The sequence below is a fragment of the Mandrillus leucophaeus genome, unplaced genomic scaffold (genome assembly GCF_000951045.1).
Source record: "Mandrillus leucophaeus isolate KB7577 unplaced genomic scaffold, Mleu.le_1.0 Scaffold96, whole genome shotgun sequence".
Taxonomy (NCBI): Eukaryota; Metazoa; Chordata; class Mammalia; order Primates; family Cercopithecidae; genus Mandrillus; species Mandrillus leucophaeus.
In genome coordinates, this window is record NW_012110474.1 from 654688 (window position 1) to 666632 (window position 11945).

General features: G+C 32.9%; 1 protein-coding gene across 1 annotated transcript in view; it reads left to right on the forward strand.

The window, feature by feature from the left end:
* The first annotated feature begins 1711 nt into the window (after window positions 1–1711).
* The window catches only part of HS3ST5 (heparan sulfate (glucosamine) 3-O-sulfotransferase 5), a 210134-nt gene continuing 199900 nt past the window's right edge, over window positions 1712–11945 (forward strand). Inside the window, exon 1 of the mRNA XM_011970597.1 lies at window positions 1712–1906. The gene's annotated coding sequence lies outside the window, so the exon portion shown is untranslated. The remainder of the gene's footprint in view (window positions 1907–11945) is intronic.

An 11945-nucleotide genomic window follows, 5' to 3' on the forward strand; every position in this document is an offset into this window, starting at 1 on the left:
CCTGAACTGTGGTTAAGGAAGAAATATTTATGAAAGGAAGATAGTAGTGAAGTGCTAAATGTGAAAAATATTTCAGTAAAAAAGAATCCACAAGACTTCGTGAGACAAGAATAATGAACTTTGAGGTGAAACTTCAGTCTCTCGCTGAGATTTTGAGTAATGTCATAGCTTTGTCACCGACGCAAAGATGAGAGTCTTCCTTTTTCCTGCTATAATACTGGCCCCTCTTCTTCCAAACCAAGCCTTGCGCTAGGCCTTCCATTCCATTCTGTTTTAATTCATTACCATCATCTCCTGTCCCATTATTCCCTACATTCCCAACTCTCCTAGGAGCCAAAAAAAAAAAAAAGGCAAGTTCCAACCTCTGTCAGAATGAAGGTTGTTTTTGACTCTACATCATGAAAACTTCTCCTTATTGCAGATTACACTCTAAAGAGTTAAACAGTATCTATCATTGCAACCATTTCAGTGGCACTTACTTTTTAACCCATTTTTTGAGCATTTCGTCAACCAGCAATGCCTCTATTAGCAAGAAACCGACAACTGAATGGTTTATATAGGTAGAATTTCAGGGAAAGCAGTTAGTGCTATTGGTTAAACTGCTCATCCATCACAGGCCCTATATCTTTGTGTTTCTCTGAACTTTTTTGTCTTTTACATCATGGGAAGAGGACAGCTGCTCTATCCCCAAAGCATCATGTCTTCATTCAAGACAAGCAAATGTGTGAAAGAGATAAGAGAAGCAGGATCTCTGTATCAATAGAGCAATATTCTGCCAGGATTTCTTACCCAGCATACTTCTTATAGCTTATGAGCCCAAATGGGGAGCCAAAATGGGGTCACATGACCGCTGTTAGTAGTAAGGAAAAATCAGAAACAGAACATTTCATTTTCTGTTCTCCATTTGTGAGATGTATAGCAAGAAAGAAGAGAGTTGGGCGTGGTGGTTGCCCAAGCAATAGAATCTTCTCTGAGAACTATCGTTATACAGTGTACTCTGGGTTTGCATGTGTGTACGCTCTTGTCGTTTTGGTTTTGACCATGTTTTTATCTGTACATTTCATTTCCTCTATTCTTTAGGAGAGTACTTGCATAGTTGATTACCAATTTTTAAAAAAGGTGTTTTCTTTGCGTTTTCTATCAACCACTACCAACTTCTGCTTCACTCATTCAACAAAGATTCTAGAATTTTGGTTTTCCTGAATAGACAACACATTTTGACTAAAAAGAATATTTTCTTGTTTATGCCTAATTATCTTGGCAAGCATTACCCACGTGAAAGGAAATATAGCAAAATTACCAGATGATTCCATGGGGATTTAGTTAAAGTATCCCATTTTATCTTTTATAGAGGTGATAGAGCCTCATGTAAAGAAATATTTCCAAGAGACCTCATCAACCTGACTTTGAAATTCAGCTGCAAAATGTAGCACCTGCATATCCAAAATAAAATTAGTAATGATATCACTTGATGCAACGTGTAGAAAAAATAGTCAATTAAAGCAATAGGAATTCAACCAGAATGCTGTGCAGGCAGCATCATATAATTCTGACTTCACAATGACATGAAATTTTAAATGACAACTGTGCTAAATTAGGGAGCAGCAAACCCAGGCCAAGTTTAAATTTAGTAACACTGAAAATAACTTTCTCCACAGCAGATTCTCTATGAATTACAGGTGACCAATCACTTGTTTTTCTCTTCTGTTTAGAGATAATCAGATACTCACTGTCTTCAGCATTGGTGTCTTCTATTCTCAACGGCATTTCTGGCAGCCACCCCAGGAGTCTCCTTGACCCATCTTAAAACCATTGAAAATTAAAGAGAGAATCCACCACGTATATTCCTTTGAAAGTTTCCACGACATATGTTCAAAAATTTCTGAATGAGCACAAGGATTTGAAGGTAAGTGAATTTGGGGGGTAACACACATTCTTGCAAAGCTCTTAATTGCATCAAAAGTAATGATATCTTTTAATAAAATATAAAATATAGGAAAGTAAAAGAAACTATTAAATGTAAGAAAACTATCCATGTATGTGTAGTTCCACAGTAAAAAGGAGAAATAAAGAAAACATAATGTTTAAAAATTGTTATCTGTCATGTAAATGTAAATACAAGAAGGACAAAGTAGAAACCTTGATATTTGATAATCAGTATCACATTAAAAAAGCGTAACATACTGTGGTTCTCAAAGTTTAATGTGCATAGGAGTCACATGAAGTTGGGAGGAGGGATCCTTGTTAATCCCTGGGGATATTTCACCAAAACTTAGACCCACTAGGGATGGGATGTGGCCCAAGAATATGTGTTTTTACATTTACCCACTCCCAAGTGATCCTGATGCCTGTGGGTCTTAGGCCTTTGAGAAACACTGAAAGTGACATTCAATACAATCTACTTCTCATTTTCAAACCTTATGCTAAACCTGAGCTTTTATGTTGGTTGTCTCCTATAGTCATAAGAGTAAATAAAGAGGGGGTAATTTTGTTACAGAAGTACTAAATTGATGCTCCCTTTTTGACTCCCCTACTTTGAGTTATTAATTTTCATTAATATTCCTTTTTAAAGTTCAGTATGATGAGCTAATCCCCAGGTGTCACTATCTCTCTCTCAGAATGATAGCCCTGTCATTGCTCTCTTTAGCTATTGCTCTGTTCCGTGTAATGTTTCAATTTATTTAGATATTTAGGGTTATTGTATCTAGTTATAAGAAATTTCTAAAATATGTAAATAATGAGTTATTACTAGGTTTGGCTAAGTATTTCTAAATTTTGAGGATTGTATCTTTTTCTCTTCATTTTGAAAGCTCAGCCTTAGATTTTAAAAGAACAAATCTGCTTAATACCTCTTTCCATTACTTTTTTCTTAGCAAATAATAACTTATCAATCATATGATACATTTGTGGAAGGTTACATGTACAGTTGGTGGATATCACTTTATTGTATTTCTGTTTCCTATATGTCATTTAGCAACTTCATTTTTATAATTTGTAATTTTAAGTTTACAAAAGGTTTTTTTATTCCAGTGAAAGTGTTTAGTAGGGATATATTCAGATCTTAAATTGTGATGATTTTTTAAAGGTTCAATATGATATTATTTTTATAGTGAAGAATGAAGTTTTCAATCAAAATCCTTTTATTGGCTTTCAGGCTTATAGACATTTTTTGTCTCTTTGTGTACACTTGTTCACGTTGTGTAGAATTTTTTGTCCATAACGTATTAAAAGGCAACAATAAACCCTTCATCAAAAAGATGTAGTGCTAATTAGCTACACATATTAGCTATTAGTTTTACACACAGAGAATTGAATATGATCGTATGCATAAAATAATGGAGTACTTTTTTCAAGTAATCAAAACTAAAAATTTACAGAATTGGATTAACTATAATAATGAAGTTTCACATGCACTTGTTATTGGAATTGTACTCAGCAATAAGATTGTCATACCTGAACATAGCCTAAAACTTGTAGTTCACAAGTTTATCATTGGATAAAGTCTCCAAATAAAATTTCATAAAGCTTTTAGTGGAAATCATCTGCAATATTTCAATTTCAGAGAAACATATCTTTCCTTTTCTATCTTTCTTTTTTTCTTTTTACTTATTTTTTCTGGAAAAAGGAAGAGGTGGAGAAAGAATGAATTGTGTCTTGAAGTGAATCATGTTCATTATCATTGGTATGTTTATCAGACTATGTTTTTAAGTTGCAATTTCTTTGGTTTTTTTTTTTTGAGATGGAGTCTCGCTGTGTTGCCCAGGCTGGAGTGCAGTGGCGTGATCTCAGCTCACTACAAGCTCCGCCTCCTGGATTCACACCATTCTCCTGCCTCAGTCTCAGCCTCCCAAGTAGCTGGGATTACAGGTGCCTGTCACCACGCCTTGCAAATTTTTTGTATTTTTAGTAGAGACGGGGTTTCACCGTGTTAGCCAGGATGGTCTCGATCTCCTGACCTCGTGATCTGCCCGCCTCGGCCTCCCAAAGTGCTGGGATTACAGGCATGAGCCACCGCACCCGCCAAGCTGCAATTTCTTAAAGAAAATTTACAGTGTAGTTTCAGGGAACCTGAGCAAGACAGTCTCAATACGCAGGAAGCAAAACATGCAACAAAAGAATAAATTACAGAAACTTTATAGAATCATAGAAACATAAAGTTTTAGAGCAGAAATGGACCACTTTGATCTTCTAGTCTGGTCCCCTCATGTATAATTACATTTTCTCCTCCAAACCTGCCATATAAAAGTCTAAAACAATGAGCAGTAAACAATCTGGTTAGAGATGACATCAGCAAAGAGAAGCTAAGTGGGTGTTTTACAGTAATGATCTCTTCAGTAAGAAAAGTAGGGAGGAATTTTCCTCCAAGATGAAGATCAAAGATTTATAGGTACCTAAGTACTTAAAATTGAATTTAAAATTATTTGCATCCAATTAGATCAAAGTAATTTTTTTGATATAATTCTTCATTTGTGGAATATTGTAGTGGTATAAATTCTCCATGTTTTCTTCTTCATTAAACATTGATGGTTGCAAATTATGACAATTAATTCCTTGAAAAGATTCTTTATTTCTGGCATCAAATATGACAATGTACTTTCAAGAATTCTCTAACTATAATAGTTTGTTCCATTTGGAGGATAATGTTGTACGTTGGTTACATTAGTGTTAATATGTCTTTGTTTTTTAATTCTCCAGTGTAACATACGGTTAGTTTCACCATTATTACGACCAGCTGCGGTTGGCCTATGATTTTGTTCATTCTGTCTGAATCCAAAGTAATTAGCTCTTTAGTTTAATGACAATATTTGTTAATGGGTTTTTAAGGCCAAATTCTGCTGTTTGAGAGTGGGTGGTATATTTGAAGATAAAATCTAGCCCTTATGTTGTAAGCATAAGCTCTGTAATTTTATTTCAAAAAGATGGTTTACAGAGTTTGCAGTAGGAAAATGAAATGTGCATTTGTCTGAAGTTTCTCATTGTCAAGAATCAAAAAACAAAAGTGACAGTTTATGTAGATGAACAGCAAACCCACTGAAAGTTCCCTGGTACAGCTATCCTGCATGTGTTATTCTATAGCTAGAATATGGAACAAAATGACAATTATCAAACAGACTTTAGATACATTCTTTTATGTGAGAGGACACACTCTGAGTTTTTTAAGTGCAGTACAACAGTTTTGATCATTGTATTTTTGAAGGACTTAGTGAAGTGGAAAGAATCCTTGCCTGGGAGTCACTGGGGTTCAAAGTCTGACTCAGCTTACTAGTAGTGGCATGACCTTAAGAAAATATCTTCACCTTTGCCTGAACCTGTTTCTTCATCCTAAAATGAGACTTTTACACCAGATGATCCCAGAGGGTCTTTCCAGCCTTAAAATGATGAGTCTAACTTGCTTTAAAAGAGCACTAAAAGGATGGTAGGGAAGACGCAAGACGCAATGACTTGAGCTAACTGAACAAACAAAACAGCAAGTCTACTACTAGAAGGTATGTGGGGATATTTTGGCCTTACGAACTTTCCTTCAATGCTTTGTTACTTTTATCCTGGAATAGAGAAATATTTGAAGGGTTTTATGGAGAAGAGACTATAGGTCATGCTGTTGGAAGTTTTAAGACGATGAATTTTAGCAAAATTTGAAAAAACTTCCAAAACTAGTAACAGTTGAGATATCCAACAGTGAATAGGATGCCGTGGTAGATAATGAATTCACCATCCCTTATGGGCACCAAAGGTTTTATGACCTGCCAAAGTGCTCTTCAAGCTGTAAAGGCTAGAGGCAAATTTTCTGAACATACGGGAACTTAGGAAATATTGTTATCAAGAGCCCATCTTGAAGCAACTATTAGCAACTATTAGAGCCCTTCTTGAAGCAACTATTCTCTATCCAGTCAATAAGTGACTATAGAAACTACTGCAAAAAAAAAAAAAAAAAAAAAAAAACACACACACACACACAACAAAAAAAACTGATCGCAAGCATTGAATATTTAACTCTAGCACTAAATCTAAGATAAATATGGAGATTAGGATGATGTAATAGAGCATAAAAGTATAATGTCCTGACAATGTAAAACTAAAACAACTAACAAAAATTAGGAAAGACACAACAGAAAGAAGTCAGTGTACATATATAGTAAGTTATTTGATTACTTTATTCTCAATATCAAGGAATCAATGGATGTTTTTTAAACTGACAATCACACTATAGAAGTATAAGCAGATTTAAGAGTACAAAAAAGATACTAAAGGAAATATCGTTATTACCCAAAAATAGCTGGTAGAAAATGAGAGGAGAGAGAGAACTTTTGCTATCACTCACAATAGGAAAATAGTAAATATTCTAAAGAGATAAATAATCAAAGTTATGAGGTTATAGAAATGATATAATTTATTATGTGAACTTATAAACATTATGAATTAGAAGAAATTTTATATTTTTTAAAGTTACTAAAAATAGACCATATCATGAAAGATTTTTTCAAATCCTTTAATGGAAAATGTAAAATATTGTGACAGTATGTTTCTGTCATATCTTTCACATAAATAGATATAAAAAATACACTTATTTCTTTAAAATATTTTCAAACTGTATCATAGCATAAAACCCAATTCTATGTTATACAAGTATATGACCAATAGAAGCTAAGTACCAGGAAAATGCTATCTAAAGAAATTAGGAATTAAAAATCTTAATATCAGAAAACATAAAATTTCAGGGCCCAAAAGCATTTACTAACATAAAAGACGGACTCTATAATCAATGCTGATGGTTATAATAGATAATGAAGGTATATGATCAGCAATAAATAATAGCTTTAAGAGCTACCATAGAAGTTTGTTCAGCAAATAAACTTCTGAAAACATCCCAAGAAATAGAAATAGCCCATTTTTTAGGTGGTAGACTAAGTTTAAAAATTCAGCTCCTGTATTATGAAGCCCAATATTTATATTGAAATTTATTTTCAAGAAAAAATATTTCTATGTTAAAGATAATTAAAACTATTCATTAACCAAAAATTAGGTACTTGACCAGTCACAAAATTTTTTTCATTATCAACAGAAAGAGGTTCCACATAGCTTCTCTTTTTGAAAAGAAAGCAAGCAAGCTTCCAGTAAGGCTGTAAACGTATGCATAAAACTTATTTGATTTGAAGAAAAATGGAATGTTTGGACTCCCTTGACCCCAAACAGCTATTCTAAACAGCAGGATATAATTCCAGACTTTTTGCAGTCAAGAGGTTTCTGCTGAGCAGAAATTCTTGTTCAATTTAGGAATGCAGATGATAATAATTTTCCTATCCTTCTCGCAGCAGGTTTCCTGCCTTCATTTTGCAGACTCCTAAGCTCAGTTAAAAACAAGTAGGGAACTTCAGTTCCAGGTAACACATTCTTCAAACATAGTCCCATTAACCCAACTTAGTTATCATGCAAAGCTGCTTAGCTTCACTAGTGAAATGGAATACAGTTGAATTGCTTTTCTAATGTAATACCTATTTGTGATAAATGCAAAGTGGTTTATGATGGCAAATTTTGTAGAGCATGAAAACTTATGAGAAAAGAAGCTTATATTTTCTAACCTAAAATTATGAAAAAATGTCGTATATGTTGGCATGGGATACTCCTATTAAAATGAAAAAATATTCAAAAATGAAAATTTAATACTTGACCTTTATTATATATACCTCAGCAAAAAAAAATTACATCAAACTATTATATTTCACAGTAACATTTTTCCTAGCTTGCACATTCTTTCTAATTTAAATGAATTTTCTCTAGTTTAATTTCTTTCCTTCTACTAGATCTCAACCATGTGGCCCAAAATTTCCTTACATTGTTTAGAAAAGTAAAGATTGCTCAAATACATCTTTTGTCTGCTGATAGAAGAATAATCTTTTCTGTATAAATGCAACTTAAACTGTCTAAACCACACATTACTACAGAGTGGGTCACTAAGACATTGGACTTATCCTTTGAATGAGTAAGTTTTAGATGATAGTTTCCTCACGTTAGCTAAAATCATATTTGATAAGATGAGTGTCATAGCCAACATTTTACAGCCATAAACCATTCTATCTTCATTCCTTGCTCAGGTAACTCACTTTGTTCTTCCATTCCTTGCTCTTCCTTCACGAGCAGGGTACATATACACTGTGCCATAGCAACCACATTTCTATCATGGCTCATCAACATTGCCAAATTTCATGACTGATTTTAATAACAGAAAAAGTAGGTTTCCAGCCAAGCTCAATATCAACTTTATAAGCGATAGTAGCTTGATGTGAGTGTTCTGATGCAGGAGAGATGTACATTTGTTATGCATTGTATAGTGATTTCAGCTGAGAATCAAGACCCATTCCTATATACATTGTAATTCAATGCATTCTTCATTTCTTCATTCATTCAACAAGCATTTGGTTAATAATTACTTTGTGGTAGGCTCCTTTAAGACTTGAGATACATCGTTGAATGCAGACAAAAAGCTTTATTTTCATGGCCTTGTTGCAGCATGGCAGGCAATAAAAAACCATCATAATAAGTAAATGAATTATGTGGTATTATGGACTACAGTAAGGTATAAAAGAAAGAAAACCCAAATAAAACATAAAATGGATAAGAAACAATATGACAAGATATGGGAAGTGAGATCAGATCCTATACTTTGTTCCAGTTCTTCTGACTGATGTTTTTCAATGTTCATTCTTGTTGTCTTAAAATCAGAATATGTGAATTAGATTTGGAGGGTGGAGTCTTTATTAAATGAGTGTTGCACAAATTTTCTTTGTTTAATGATCAGCTTCTCTACATTGATATTTGTACCTGAGATGCTTACAAGCTCTCCTCAAGCAATACTGTGGGATTTCCAAAAGGGTCAAACAATGAAGAATATTAAATTTAAATTTATTTTGTTTTTCCTGATAGTTTAGAACCCATGGAGTAATTTTAAATTATTATAGTATCACTGTAACTATAACTATGATCCTTGTCAGTGATGTTAAGCAAAGCCTGATTAGTTGAATAAGATGCAAACATCAGGTAAGAGTATGTTAACTTTTAGAATCTACCCGGATTTTAAAGGTAGATCATTATGGAACCATTAGATAAAATTGTTACTTGATTATCAGAAAAATGAGGACTGAACTTTAAATTTGAATATATATTTTTACATATTTTATACATCGTTTTAAAATGATCCATTTTATAGGTCATTCTCAGTAAAATTTAGTAAATTTAGAACCCATGGAATAATTTTAAACTATTATAGTATCACTATAACTGTAATCCTGGTCAGTGATGTTAAGCAAAGCCTAATTAGTTCAAAAAGATTCAAATGTCAGGTAAGAGTATGTTAACTTTTAGAATTTACCTTGATTTTGAAGGCATGTCATTCTGGAACCATTAGATAAAATTGTTACTTGATTATCAGAAAAATGAGGACTGAACTTTAAATTTGAATATATATTTTTATGTACTATATGTATTTTAATCCCCTATAACAATTTTTATAGGTAATTTTATTAAAATGTAGGTAATTATAGTAAAATTATGCCACTTTTAGACTTATTTTTATGTTAATTACCATGTAAATTCCTACTTACCAATCCTGTAGAGTCACAGACTGATTGAGCTAAAAGTAATTTCAGAATTTCTAGTCCCACTGCCTTTGTTTGACAGGTGTGAAAAGTGAGTTCCAGAAAGGAAAAGTAATTTGTCCAGGTTAGATGGTGTGTGCAAGTCCCTGTGCCAGTTAATAGTAGAACTGGGTTGGAAAGGAAACCTATTATTTTGAATCCCAACCTAGTATGTTTTTTAGTTGACTCTACTTGAGATTTGTCATTGCCTATTATCAAAATAATGTTTCCCTTAAAATTAAGGAGAGTTGACCATATCTTTGCGTTTCTTAAAGTTATCTGATTAGTGAGTGTGCCTAAGCTCCCTGAAATAGCCTCACTTGTTTAAAAACCTCTTCAGCACAACTGGAATTAGACTTAAAAAAAAATGAGAATGATCTTATCTACAGCCACACCACCCTGAACATGTCCAATCTCATCAGATCTCAGAAGCTAAGCAGGGTCGGAGCTGGTTAGTACTTGGACAGAAGAATGATCTTTGGAGAGTTTTTTCCTTTGAAAAATAAATGAAATTATTTATGAAGCCATGAATTGACTTACCTATTAATCAATATATATGGCACAAATAAAATACAACTGTATTATTTTTCAATGAATTTATGAAAGAAGAAAATACTAAGTAGTAAAGTGCTGAGCTTAGAAAACAACTTAAGTAACATCTATGCCCTGGGTTCCTCAGAGTCCTTAGGAAGTGATACAGAGTCATTTGAAAACTCTCTGAACCCTCATATGGAAAAATTACATAACTCACTGGAAAATTTCAGTAGATTTAATAGAGCAGAGAGGTAATATATTCAGAACACAAAGAAAAGTATAAAAGACTGTCTGCTAAGCCTAGGGAGTTTCATATGCAAAAAATTAAATAATTCAAACAATATCAGTTTATTTTCAAAGACAGTTCTAAGTTTAAGCATTATAATACATCATAAAAAAATTATACGTTTGGTGCTTATAAATGGATTCTAAATTTCCTTGAAATGAATGATAAAACCTTGGCTTTATATAATGGCAAAATGAGGCTTTCTTATTGCACAGAATAGAATTTTCATATGTATTTGCAGGCTTACCACTTGTTAAACCAAGATAATTTAAATTGTAAGTAAATTTAAAAATATGTATAGCATTAGAAACAGGGCTGTAAATGATTTGATAAAGATGATTATGGAAGCAGCTTTAAACACTAAAGTCCTGAAGACTTAATAAGTACTTTATGAACTTTTCAAGGTTTTCATGGTTTTTCTGGTAGTGAACGAAATAGAAAAATAAATAATTCACCCAGCTTTTACTTTAGTTGTTGTACATTTGTAAATTACATAAAATTAAGAAGCTGAAAACTGGATCTTCTACGTGTTCCCGTACACATGGTACCATTCAATTAAAGGCTTCTATTAATAAGTAAAGCTAATTGAAAATCACAGTTTAAAACTACATCTGGTTCTTATTAATGTGATGCCCAATTATTAGCATTCTAGCATTAGGATTTCAGACTAATTGTTTATTGTTTTCAATAATAACAAAAAATGCTTAAAATACAAAGCTAATATCTTTCAGATTACCAATGAAAGAAAAACTGTGAAAATAACTAACTGATGCTTATTTTTGATGGATTGAATTCATTTTGTCTGAAGCCCTTAGTGATGTCCTTGGAAATGTCTATCCCTCTCCTTCCCCCTCTCCCTTCCCCCTATGAATATGTATATGAATTAGAAGGTAACATTTTTTTGCATATTATTTTCCCAAAGGAACTTTATTTTTCATTTTTAATCACTTTGTAGTTGAATTGTCCTCTGATCAACAAGGGGATTAGTGGGCCACACATCCCCTCTGTGTAAACCTATATGGTCCAAGATTGTTGTATTTTGCCTCTTGGACTGAGTAAAATCAAACCTACCTTTGCCTTTCATTGTTTTTTCACACATTATGTAAATTGGTAAGAATAAAAATAATGTGATTGGAAGTAAAGCTTGACAGACAATATAGTGTAATATAATATCCAAATACTTATGAGGTAGCAATAGTGCCTTGGGGCACCACATTTATTGTGAATGAGGATTTGCATTTACACATTTTTCTCTGTGGTTTAGATTGCATACTAAATCGCTCTGGGAAAGTAGAACTGTTTTTAAAACATTCTGCTTAACCACTCTACGGGTAACAAAGAAATGCCAAATCCAGTTTCAGTCTAATTTGGGAAGTAAAGTACAGAGGCACAAGAAGTCACGTTACCCAAGAGTTAATAATAATAGAAATTTCTGTATGGATTGACATGACCATTATAAATTGTCGTTCTATATTTCATATCTAAATAAATTCAGT